The sequence below is a fragment of the Pteropus alecto genome, unplaced genomic scaffold, assembly GCF_000325575.1.
Source record: "Pteropus alecto unplaced genomic scaffold, ASM32557v1 scaffold171, whole genome shotgun sequence".
In the NCBI taxonomy this organism is placed as follows: Eukaryota; Metazoa; Chordata; class Mammalia; order Chiroptera; family Pteropodidae; genus Pteropus; species Pteropus alecto.
Window position 1 is genome coordinate 6,630,503 of NW_006431925.1, and position 12,322 is coordinate 6,642,824.

The window sequence follows — 12,322 nt, forward strand, 5'->3', positions numbered from 1 at the left end:
GTCCTTGAACCAAGTCTCTTTTTTCCATATTATGTATATTTCATAAATTTTTCATCAACGTGAAGTAAATATAGCATACTTTTAAATCAGAGATGTCATGCAACAAATATTGTCTTAGAACAAATGTGAAAGAAATATTTACTATAACCTAATAGCCTTAAAATGTATTAGGTCACAAAACAATATGCTCCTGCTCCAATTTAATACTACGTAAATATTTTCTTTGATTACATGGAACAATAGTTCCATAAAGTAGTCTAGCACCAATACAGGGCTAGAATACCCTTGCATTTTAAAATTAAATTTTAAAACTTTTCTCTGCTTTCTCTCTTATTTTAGATGAGGTCCTGGCCCAGTTTCTTTTAGACCTAAGGCTTGAAGCACATTATAATTTGTCTGACTGCTTTTGACTACTTTTTTCTATGTCCTAGATTCATAGCTAAGGGGAAAAGTTTATCTCTTGATGGGCATTTGTACTTCTATTTTTTGTAGTAAACTCATTAGGTTAATATCTACTGTGTTTAAGCCTGTGACAAGCTAGTATGATTTATTTAGTATCTATAAGTAAATCACTCATCCTTGTGAGGCGTATGAAGACTTCCAAGGAATCAGGGTATAGCCGATGGGACTCCATTTCTAAAAGAGCTCATTTTACTTCCTGTGAGTCTTCAAGTTATTACTCCGATGAAGCTTTGGCTCATTATAGGATAATATTCAAATTAGGTAGATGAATGAAAACTCAGGCGGAAGTCTTCTCTAGGTTTGACTGATATGTATGTACACGTGCATAGGTGTGTCTAACAATGTACTCAGTGTCTGTGCTAGACAGTGCACTAGGTATTTTTATATATGTTATCTCAATTTGACATGCAAAATAACCCCATGACACAGTTATTCTTATCCCTCTTAAGAGACAAGAAAACTGAGGCACAAATTGATTAAACAACTTTTCTGCTTAAACATAACTGGTAAGCGGAGGAACCAGAATTCAAATCCAGATCCAGCTGATTCCCAAGCCTGTGAATTTTATACAGTGTAACTCTAGGACAAGTCAGGTTTTAGGAATTATTAAATATGAAAAGATTCAGGACTTGGTTATAGTTTCTAAATGTCAGATGTATAACGAAGAGTCTTAGTCTCGGATATGTCATTTCAAAACCTACGGAAATACATATTTCTGGACTATGTCAGGAGATGCTGTAATCTTTCTGGGAACATTGGAGGAGTTTCTACAGGAAACCAATTGAAGACTCATCCAGTCCTTTTTTTCCCCATTTCTGGAAAAATATTAAGAGTATGTTGGCCAGGAAAATTTGGAACAGGGAACAGGCCAAAACTTGTATAAGTAGGACGTATGCTTTTGACCTTGTTCTTGTTCAGTAATGGCTATGTTCCTTTCCAACTATAGTGTGGTACAGTTAACATGGGAACTTTGAAAATAACCATTTTGAAATTGCTAAATGCCTGTCTTTGCTTTGACTATAATTTGGGTAATATGTGAGCAGAATATCTACCTAAGTTGGTTATAAGAAGGTATTTCTGTTAATGTTGTTCATAGGTAATCCTTTTAAGCATAGTGAAAATTTGGAAACATTTTAGCATTTGTAAAATGGTTCAGTCTTATTTAATTTCCAACTCATTTGTAAAATAATATATAGAGAAATAAATGCCATGTCTGTATCTTAGCACTATCATAATCATGATAAGAACCAGATCAACTTGACTAGAGTGGTTTTAAATCATGGACTAGTTGAGCTGAAGGGATGCTGTAAAATCATTGAAAGTATATATTTTTCAAGGCTTAATTGCCAAGTGGACTGTTAATTTTCTTCTTTTTGATTGTCATAGTCTCTGTCCTCAATCCGGCTCTCTTTCATCCCGTGTAGGATAGAGGTGACCCAGTTCCATCTCACCCTCCTACCCGCAAATGTGAATTTCTGAAGATGGACTAACCTTGGTCTTCCCCAGTGCCTCATGTGATAGTTCTCACTAGGTGCCAGTAACTAGGTGGAATTCACTGAGGACCTATGGTTGACTGATTACCACCTCAGGAGAGGGTTTTATATCTGTGGCTTACCAAGTTTTAGTCCAGGAAAGTGAGTTCTTGTTGTAAAGAAAATATGATATCCTGAAGGAGAGCTGCTCTTCAGGCTAAAAAGGTCACTAGAAATCATTCGTTGAGGTAAATCTGTGTTACAGAAATGACTGTATTAAAATTACTCATAAAAATTAGATTTCCCATTCCTTTAAAACAAGAACCAATAGATTACTATAGGATTTGCTTATAGGTTTATGTTTAGCCATTTGACATGTGTCTAAATATTCATGATTTAGGTAAATTTCAATGAATTTAAATTTTTTTGCAACAACAAACCTTATCCATTTTGACCATATGAATTGATTTAATAACCAATGTGTTTAATCATAGAAAAAGTTTCTTTCCCTCTTCTGGGGATGGGGGCGGGGGGAAGTATAAATAATTCCACTCATTTGCCATGGATTGTAATTATTTTGATTGACTTTGTTTTCATAAATTATGAATGGTAACAGGACTCAATTTAAATCTAGGAAATGCTGAATTGCTGGTAATTCAGCTAATTAGATTTTAAGATCTATCACAAGTATTATCTATTTTAGTCTGCTCTTAACTTTGTGATAAATTAGGATGTAATCCAGAGAGATCTTTTTAAAACAGATTTATTTTGTTTTGCTTCATACTGGCCATTATAATTTCGTTTGTTTGTTTTAGAAAAACACAAACCTGGAGATAAATATGCTCCAACTTTCTACTTAAACTGAATGTATATCTTAACTTTATTTTCTTTATAATCAAATACAACTTGATTTGGACTTAAATATTAGTTCATTATACAATAATTTTGGCTTTATTTTTTTCTAGCATAATTTTAATGTCAATATTGTTTTTTAAGTCAGACATTTTCTAGATTGTATTTTGAAAAAATGAGTGAACTGCGAAACAAAATTATGATAAACTGGGGTTGGATGTTTCTCACAGGTCATTTAGTCATTGACCTCATTTTACAGACAGAAAAGCAGATTCCTAGGAAGTCAGGTGGCAAAGAAGATTGAAGGCTGACTTGAGTTAGTAGATGGATTTCTCTTCAAATGAAGTCTCAAACATTGGTTTATGTTTAAGGCTAACGATCCTTTCATATATTCCTAGTCAGCTTTCTCTCTTATCTTGTGGTGCAATGCCCCATACATGACCTCTTTCCTCATGCCCCTAATTCTATCCAGTCCCACTCCTCCTTCTCCCTTAAAGAATGGTCTTCCTCTTTCCATCCCCTCCCAGAGACCGAGGTGTCCAGCATGAACTTCCGCAGAGTCCTGCTTTCATACTTGTGCATGTATCTGTGTCTGCACTAACCTTCACCTCTTCAGATTTGAGGGAAGGGGCACCCCTACTCCTGTTTTATCACATTAACCCCTGTGTTCTCCAGGCCCTGGACTTTGCTCCACCAGTTGGTACCTCTCTTTTGTAATTTCAGCTTTCTCTCTCCTCTGACCTTACCCTACCACAGCATTTCACTAGCTCTTTGGGCCTTAAGGCGACCTAAAATATGGAGCTGCTGGTGAAATATTTGTTTCCAAAAAAATCTAAGGACTTAAATGTATTCCTTATTTGACTAAAGCTGTGTCTACATACAAGCGTGCCTTTTGTTCAAATGAAGAATAAAGTATTATGCCATGGGAGTAGATGACTTTGAAAAAAATTAAACGGTATAAGAAACATTTAAGTTCTCAGATATCTTCTGTTCACTTGAATGTTCACTGGCTCTTTTCTAAACTCTCCCATTAACTGGTCACTCCAGGGAAAGATGGCTTAACACAATTGAAGAATTTATTCTTATTTGCATACTACCAGCAATGAGGGTGCCATTTCATCTTTTAGTGTTGTTGTTATTTTTTTTTTTTCCTATTAGATTACAAAGGAGAAATGCCATGATCCTTTTTCAAGGGTGGGTTATATGCCAGTGATCATAAAGGAGTTACTTTAGATTACACTTTGCTTGATTTCATTTTTGGGGGGCATGATAGGGAGATAATACCCTGGGAAGTGTAGTTTTAGGACTTCTAATTTCAGCAGAAATGTGAATCATGTTTTGATTAGCACTTCCTGAGAGTGGCAAAGAAAATTGAGAACAATCAACTCAATATTTTATTGTTGTCTTTTGTTAAGGTACTTAGGAAATTAAGAAAATTAAGCCACGGGTTCTTAGGAAGTGGTAACAATTTAAAGTAGACATGATATTATGTTCTAGGACTAGCTTTTGTATCTGGCTCTTTGTTCTTTCCATATGGGTAAAGCTAATGTAGGCAGAATTATAAAAAGCTGAAAGTGGAAAATTTCTCTAATGGTTCATTAGAATTGCATTCTGCATTGATGTGAAATGTGCATAGTTAATCGCTTTGATATTGTGAGTATTTATAGGACCTAACTTGATCAAAAAAGGGCATTTGGGCCTTATCTCATCTAATGTCCAAGGCCTTCATGGGTCGTCCTCATATTTCTTTTCCACCTTGCTTATAAATCTTTCAACTAAATCTTATTTGAATGAAGGAAAATATCACCTTTCGTTCTCTTATATGTCTTTTGCTGTGTTATATTCAGGAAAGTATTACCTGCAGTATGAGATATGGTTTGCCTATCAGCTTGTGGTGAATGCTGTCTTTAAACTTCCCAGCTCAGAGTTTGAACCTTAAGTTTTCTAGTTCAGTTTCTTCTAGACACCACTTCTGATTTGATCACATTTTGCTATATTTTATTTTTTCACTTCGTAGGAGAGAGTATAATATAAAGTACTAATGACCACTCATTTCTAATTTTCCAATTCATAAAATGGTTCTCAAAGTACCCACCAGATCCTTGGCTCACCCATGGAATAGAAATATGGCCCTTACATGTTTTTACTTTTAAAAATATTCATAAGTCTTTCTCCTTATTCCTGTTAGCTATTTCTTAAAGAGATGAAATCAGCAAAACATAAGTATGAATTATAGTCATATTAATATTCACAGTCACCTGATAATTCATGTTAAGGAACGTAGGTGATAGGCAACACTTGTGAAATATTTTTGAGGGGAGAAATATGGTAAATATAAATAATATAAAAAACAATATTTTTATTTGTTTTATCTTTAAAGGGAAGAATCAGATTGTGAAGTGGGAAGGAAGTAATAAGTCAGGTCATGAAACCTTGTCTGCGGACCTGCCAGATTCCTGGTACTTGTGACAAATGTTAAAAATACCAACTTTATAATTAGATAAAACACAGTTTGACCACAACCATGTATTCATTTTTAAATACAAAGACTAATAATAAGTTGACCTCAATTATAAATAAAAAATTAAAAATATATAAAAATAAGCAGCATCAACCTAATTAACCATGAAACCAAATGCTGAGTCTGTTTGATTCAGTAAAATGTGGGAGCAAGGGGGAGGAAGCACAGAATAGTAAAGAGAGCCTCCACACAGGGATGTGGAGTGACTACACCAAATGACTCACGGAGTCTGAAAAAGCCTGTTGCATGCACAGTTTTTTTGCTGGCCCTGGGAACCTCAGTACATGGCTGTCTTCCATGTATATAAATTCATTCCAAAGACTAGTATCTGACTTGCACATTTCTTTATCCCAACCACTGCTTTTTCCTAAGGAATAACCTTACCTTTTTTTTTTTTTTATGTGATGAAATCTTTAGATCCTTATGTTTCTACCTTGAGAAATTGAATTTAGATTTTTGGACATCAGGTTATGATTTGTTGGAATTTACTTAGATGAAGTAAACAAATCTTTAAAAGAAGAAACCCTTTCTACCTCGTCAACTCTTTTTTTTTTTTTTTAAATTTAAGACAGCATTCAAGTTTGTTCCTGTTATTCTAAATTGCTATTCAATTTGCCCTGAAGTTATGATAAATCTAACCACACACTTGTATATTGAACAGCAGGGCTCAAATTAAGTTTGCTTATGTTAAACTGCATCTTCAGTTTTCTGCTACTATTCTTTCAATCAGTTAGACGGATGACAAATCATGATCTATAACATCCAAACTTTCAACTGATATTTTATCTACATTAAATTTCAAGTTTATTCTTCTGTGTTTCTCACCAATAACAGTAAGTCCTGGCACTCCTCCTTTTCTGTCTGTACATACCAAATATTCACCTTAATCTTCCTAACTTCTCTCTCCTTCGATCATAATCCTAACTGATTTCCTTTTGGCGGGGAGGTCATTTTTTTCAAAAACCTACAACAGCTGTGCTTTTCCGATTAGTGATGTCAGTTTGTGTTTACTTACAATGATAATCCTATGTTTATATATGTTCATATAAACCTTTAGAGTCTTTAAAGTGTTTTAAAACCCATTGCTCATTTTTATCTTTATGGGGTGGGTAGTATTAGTCATCTTTTAAGTGTGAAGAAAACACTGCAAATGTATGTGCCATCAGGCTCCTCCACACCTTTCCCTATATTTCCCTTCCCACTTTGAATACCACCATCCTGCCTTTCTTCTGCTTATCCTAGTGCTAGCAATTCTTCAAGAAGCCTCATCAAAGGCGACCTCCTCCGTAAAGGTTTTTCTAGTTATTCTCTAAAGGCAGCATTCTTTCTTCCTCTTTCTGAATTGATTATATTTGCTCAATAAAGTATTGTATTAATTAAATTTAATCCAATGGAATATTTTTTTGAAGAAAACTCAGCTCTTTAAGCTTTTTTTAAATTCCCTTGTTCCTTGCTTGATGGGGTTTGGGGACACTCCCTATAAGCTATTTTGATTGATGAATTGATGTTAGGAATTGGAAACAAAGATTAGTTTAGGCTCTTTTAGACTCTTAGACCAATTTTAGTCTCTCTTGGTAACAAAGATCCATTATAACATATATTTAAGACAGAAACATGTCAAAAAAAGCAGTTGTGCCAGTAAAAATTGTTTATTTTTATATGCACACTATTCACAGTTTTAAAATTGCATTTAAGTATTTTCCTCAGTTTAATATTAAGTCAAAAGATAGTATGTTGACTCTTTTAGGTATTCAGAATCTAAACCTGGTAAGTAACTGGCAAGTTAACATTTCAGATCATCATAATAGTAAGTTTGACATAACAGTTTTATGTGTCAAAGTAATTTTTCTTCAATATATTTTTTTCCATATAAGAAGTTAGGTAGTTTTCTAAAGTAATGGAGTTTGAAATTCAGACATCATTTTATCCTAAAGCAATGCTGGGAAATAATGGTGGTATCTCTCTTATTATAGGAATTCTTGGCTCTTGGGCTTAGCAGCAATCATGAGGGGTCCCTGCTTGCCTTAAGAGCAAGGGGAGAAGTTTTAGAAATGTACGGTATTTGGTAAAAGGTAATGAAGCAGAAGGTTCAGATCATCTGGAGTTTAAAATAAACTACCTGCTAGTAGTTTGACAGAAAGAGAAAGGGTTGGCTTTAAAAAAGGACTCTCTTCCTCTCCTTTGTTTTAAGCTAGATGTATTCTGAACATACAAGTAAAGCGAACAATTTTTAACGAGTTGAAGAAAGGCAGCTTTCTTTTTAGAAATCAGCATGTGTTAAGACTTTCACGTTGTTGGGATTTCTGCCTCTGCTTTTATCATCGTAGATGTTGGAATTAGAAATTAATCCTAGGAGAAACTTTTTGCCTAATTTTGTGTAATTAATCTCATAGTTAAATTGTAAAGATGCACTGTGCTTCGTAAGCCGAGAAGTATATGTGTGGCAAGTACAATTCCACTTTTTACGCCATTGTTTTAGATTTCCTTTAAGTTCAATATACAACCAGGTGGATTACATGCAGAGCATGATAAAGTTGATTGATTGAACAGCATGCCAGAACCTGAAAGGTCATATTTTCACCTTGATTCATTGAAATTAGGTAGGCACACAATTTAAGTGATTTCAATCAAATCATGATGAAATGTTAAAATTCTTACTTTAGACATATTTAATAACAGTAAAACATTGTCCATTCTCACTTTCTACACTCATCCATGGCATTTTGTTACAGATTTCTTTTTTTTAAATTTAGAGATTCATCAACTCAATAAAAAGCTTCTTTTACTTTACAAAGAAAATACCCTAAGAAAACCAAAGTGAAGATTTTAGTTTTCTTAATGGAAATAATGGAGTTTGGCTTATTAAAAATTACTTTGAAAAAATAACTGATTTGAGAATAACATAATCCAGATGAGAGAGCTATTTTTAAAGAAAATAAACCTGAATACTTCCATTTAACATTGTGTACTATGATGTTATTTGGATTATTAATGGCCTACACACAGTACACATGCACACACAGACAGACAGACAGAGATGTGGTTTGACCAGATTTTACTAGAAGAAGTAGATTTAATTATAAGAGTTAAGTGTCTGGAAGGGTAAAAGGAATATTTAAGATATGGATGAAATTCGTCTTGTATAACTCTCTTTGCTGAGCTGCTGTCTCTGTCTCCTTTCTTTTAGCAAACTCCTTTCACAGAAGCATGGATGAAAAAAGGCGCTCAACAAATGTTCATTTTCTTCTCCTTTTCTCAGGCTTCAGCCCCAACAGTGACCTGCCCTCGTGTCTCCCCACTTCATAAGGGTTCTCTGGTCTCCTTTCTTGGGGAGTCCCTCAAAGGCCCAGGATCTAAGGCCTCTGACTATAGTATGCAGCCTGGTCCTAACTTCTATTATTCCTCCCTTGTTCTCAGGGTTTGTCCCCATGAGTTTCTCTCAGTGAGTGATCACAGTTCCTGAGTGAATATGACAAAGAGCTTAGTAAAATGGCTGGCACAGAATAAGGGCTGTTACAGCTACCACCACCTTCACCACCACCACCACCACCACCATCATCACCATCATCACCAATACCACCATCACCAATGGGGAGCACTTTCTGGATTGCTGGTGGCTTCCTAGAAATGATCCCTCTCTACTGTTCATTTCAAATGAGCCTCTCTGATGGGGAGATGTTTACCCAAAACTAGCCCCATGGTTGGTGTTTGTAGGGGAAGGAGGCAGCTAGGGCCATCTTTACTTAGATGCCAGGATTATCCTAACAATTCTGGTTTCTGAAATGAAACTGTAAAATTCTGTCACTGAACTCTTTGGCCTTATTTCAAAGAACTGTAAAGTAGACTTAATAAGTATGGACTTGATGCTACTTACTTTCCAGTTTAGTCATAATATTAACTACTCTGTAAAATTTTCTTAGAAAGTCAATTTCTTCATCTTTTATAATATAGTTTCTACCTATATCTGTTGCAATCCCCTTTATATGTGTAATGAATTTAACCTTTTCTGTGATATTTGCTAAAAGCAAGGCATTAAAAAAATTTTTTTTCAGGTCACAATAGCAAATAAAGTAAAAGCTAACATTTACTGAGCCAGAATTTGTTTTAGGTGCTTTACATGTGTTCACTCAATTCTCACACAGTAGGGAAGGACTATTTTTCTATACTCGAGAAAACCGAGGTACAGAGAGATTAGTAACTTATCCAACGTAAATCGTGAAGCCAGAATGCAAACCAGAGCAGTTTATCTCCGGGGGTCAGGTTTGTACCACTATATTTCTGCAGCTGCCCTCATTATTTTTTTCTACTTGAAATTTTTACATTAGTATTTTAAAAGTAGAACCATATATCGGTTCTGGTTCTGATGGTCTGTCATTAGATAATGTTGTTTGACACTCAATTTTCTCCTTTATTAGTGACATTTAAGAGAGTATTGCATTTTAGAGACATACACTCACACACATATACACATATCTATTTACTTAGCCTACACCTTAAAGTATATTGTGTTTCAGAGGCTAATATTGGGGAATTGTTATAAAAATATAATGTCTTTTTTGAGAAGTCATTGTATTTCTCAATTTTGAAATTCATTTTTAACTCAATCTGAAATTAGAGGCCTACCTATCTAAACAATATAAAGGATGAATTAAATGCACATTTTAAAAAAAATATCTGATACCAGTGACAGCATATGTTTTAATTTGTGAATACCAGGACCATTTCAATAATTTCACATACCTGGAAATATGAATTGTAGGTCAAAATTGTACCCCTTTGTTTTTGTAGGAGTCTGAAATGGGATAATTCAGACTGAAGGGAGCATTGGTCCAGATTTGAAGTCTTATACCAAAATCTGCCCATAAGTATCCTCAGAACTAAGCCAAAAGTTATTTTCCATCTCAGATACAGTTGCTATTTTATTGCTTCAGAAAAATGCAGAGATGAACTAAAAACAATAATTTTTTAAAAACCTACAATTTAATGATCGTCTACCATAGATCTGATATGTACATTAAATACATCTGGCCCAATCACCTCATTTTATAGATAAGATGAGAAAACTGAGGCTCCTAGAGGATAAGTGATTCGATCAAGGTCATTTAGCCAGTGCCCAGCCAAGATGTGTCTAAACCCTTTATGTCCCCCATAAATGTGCATTTTTTTTTTAATTTTAATTTTTAAATTTTTATTTATTTTTATTATTATTAAAAACTGTGCCTTTGAAGGGCTCCCTAAGGGAATCTTAAAGACTTCTGCAGGACACTGTTAATGAAATTTTGTGTGTTACAGACCCTTAGTACTTTAGCCACTACAGATATTTGCATTCATATCCTGGGTATTGTCAACATGTCTTTATTGATCATCTTTAGAGATAAATATCAGAGAGCTGTTAGGAGAATTGGTAGGTTTAAAAAAAAAATTTTGGTCTAAAAGAGACACATTTATAATATCTGACTTTGGAAGGCAAAGAATTATTTGGGATGGGTAATTGCCAGCTTGACATTTGTTATTATGACTTTGTCATTTTTACCCTGTAGTTTATGAAATCTGCTATTGTATATTGCCCAAAGGCTTTAAAAATCAATGGTTGCCTTTTAAAGCATATAGAATAAAATAAATTAAATGCCACAATTCACATTGTATAATTTTAAGACTTTGGGGAATCTGAGCATACCAAGGTCAGGCTATTCCTGGGGTGTTAAGAATACTAGAAGATATTGCTTTCAGCCTGCCGTACTTTCTATATATTTTATGGTGCAAGTTTTACTACATAAATGTACAAATGAGAGTATATTAAACGAATATATACAGATAGAAGATTTCTGCACTTTAATGAGCTGAAGTAGTGTCACCAGCACTTAAGGGTCTTGACTTATGAGAGGTCCAGGGACATCTGCTATTTTTTCTGTCATCAAAATGTAGGAAAGAGAATTAAGAACATGGAAGGAACTCAATTGGTATAAGTCGAAAGATTTTGTAGGTGTTCCAAATACTTATGAAATCTCAACCATGAAATTAAGCTTTTTTTATATGCCTTTATAAGATAAGCCAAGATTCTTCTTCACGAAGGTAAAAGAGAATTTACTGACATATTCTTTTGGAGTTTGTCTCACTAAATAAAAATTTTCAAAATAATCAAGATGGAAATGATTTAAAATACTATTTTTATATTTAAATGTTTATTTCCCACTGACTAAATTATAACTACCCTAAACTTAATTACAAGTTTACTGAGGCAAGACTGTGCAGGTGTAATTTATTTTAATGCCACAAAATACAGAGCCTAATGCTGGGCACACATAGAGGAGTGCTAATAATGTGTGTTGCAATGAAGAGAGCAAACTCACATTTTACAATTCTTGGTCATTATGCTTCCACACTCTAGAGCCAGTCATTCTTATTCCACTTTCTTTCATAGTTGTGAAGAATTTGGCATTTACTTGTCCACTCAACAAGTTGCATTTTACCTCCTACTGTGTGCCTAAAGATAGCGTAAACGATTAAAAACATGCTTATTATATTCTTCTTTTTTCAGCTACTAAGTTTTAGCATGCCTTAGGATAAGATACTTGCCCAGAGATATGTCTTATGTGAACTTGATCTGGGTGATTTATCTTCCCAATGAACTTTGTAATTCTGGCCCCTTCTCTTGCTTGTCCATGGGTCAAGGATGCTCGGTCCCAGGACTGCAACTGCCTGTCTGCTTCATAGAGATCCAAGTGTTTGAATCCACTCACCTCACTGGTACTTTTCTTTTTTCATTGTTATATACATATATGCATATTTAAATGTAATTGTTTTTCTTTAAGCTTTATTGAGGTATAATTAGCAAAAAAAATTGTAAGCTATTTAAAGTTTACAATGTGGTGATTTGAAATATAGTGGGAAGAATTCCCCCCATAGAGTTAACACATATATCACCTCACAAATTTATTTATTTTTGATAAGAACATTTAAGTTATACTCCCTTAGCAAATTTCAATTATATGAGATAGTATTATCAACTATTGTC

At 34.2% G+C, this 12,322-nt stretch overlaps 1 protein-coding gene across 8 annotated transcripts in view; it reads left to right on the plus strand.

Moving 5' to 3' along the window:
- NPAS3 (neuronal PAS domain protein 3) overlaps positions 1 to 12,322 on the plus strand; it is an 807,876-nt gene that overhangs the window by 285,179 nt on the left and 510,375 nt on the right. The window lies entirely within an intron of this gene.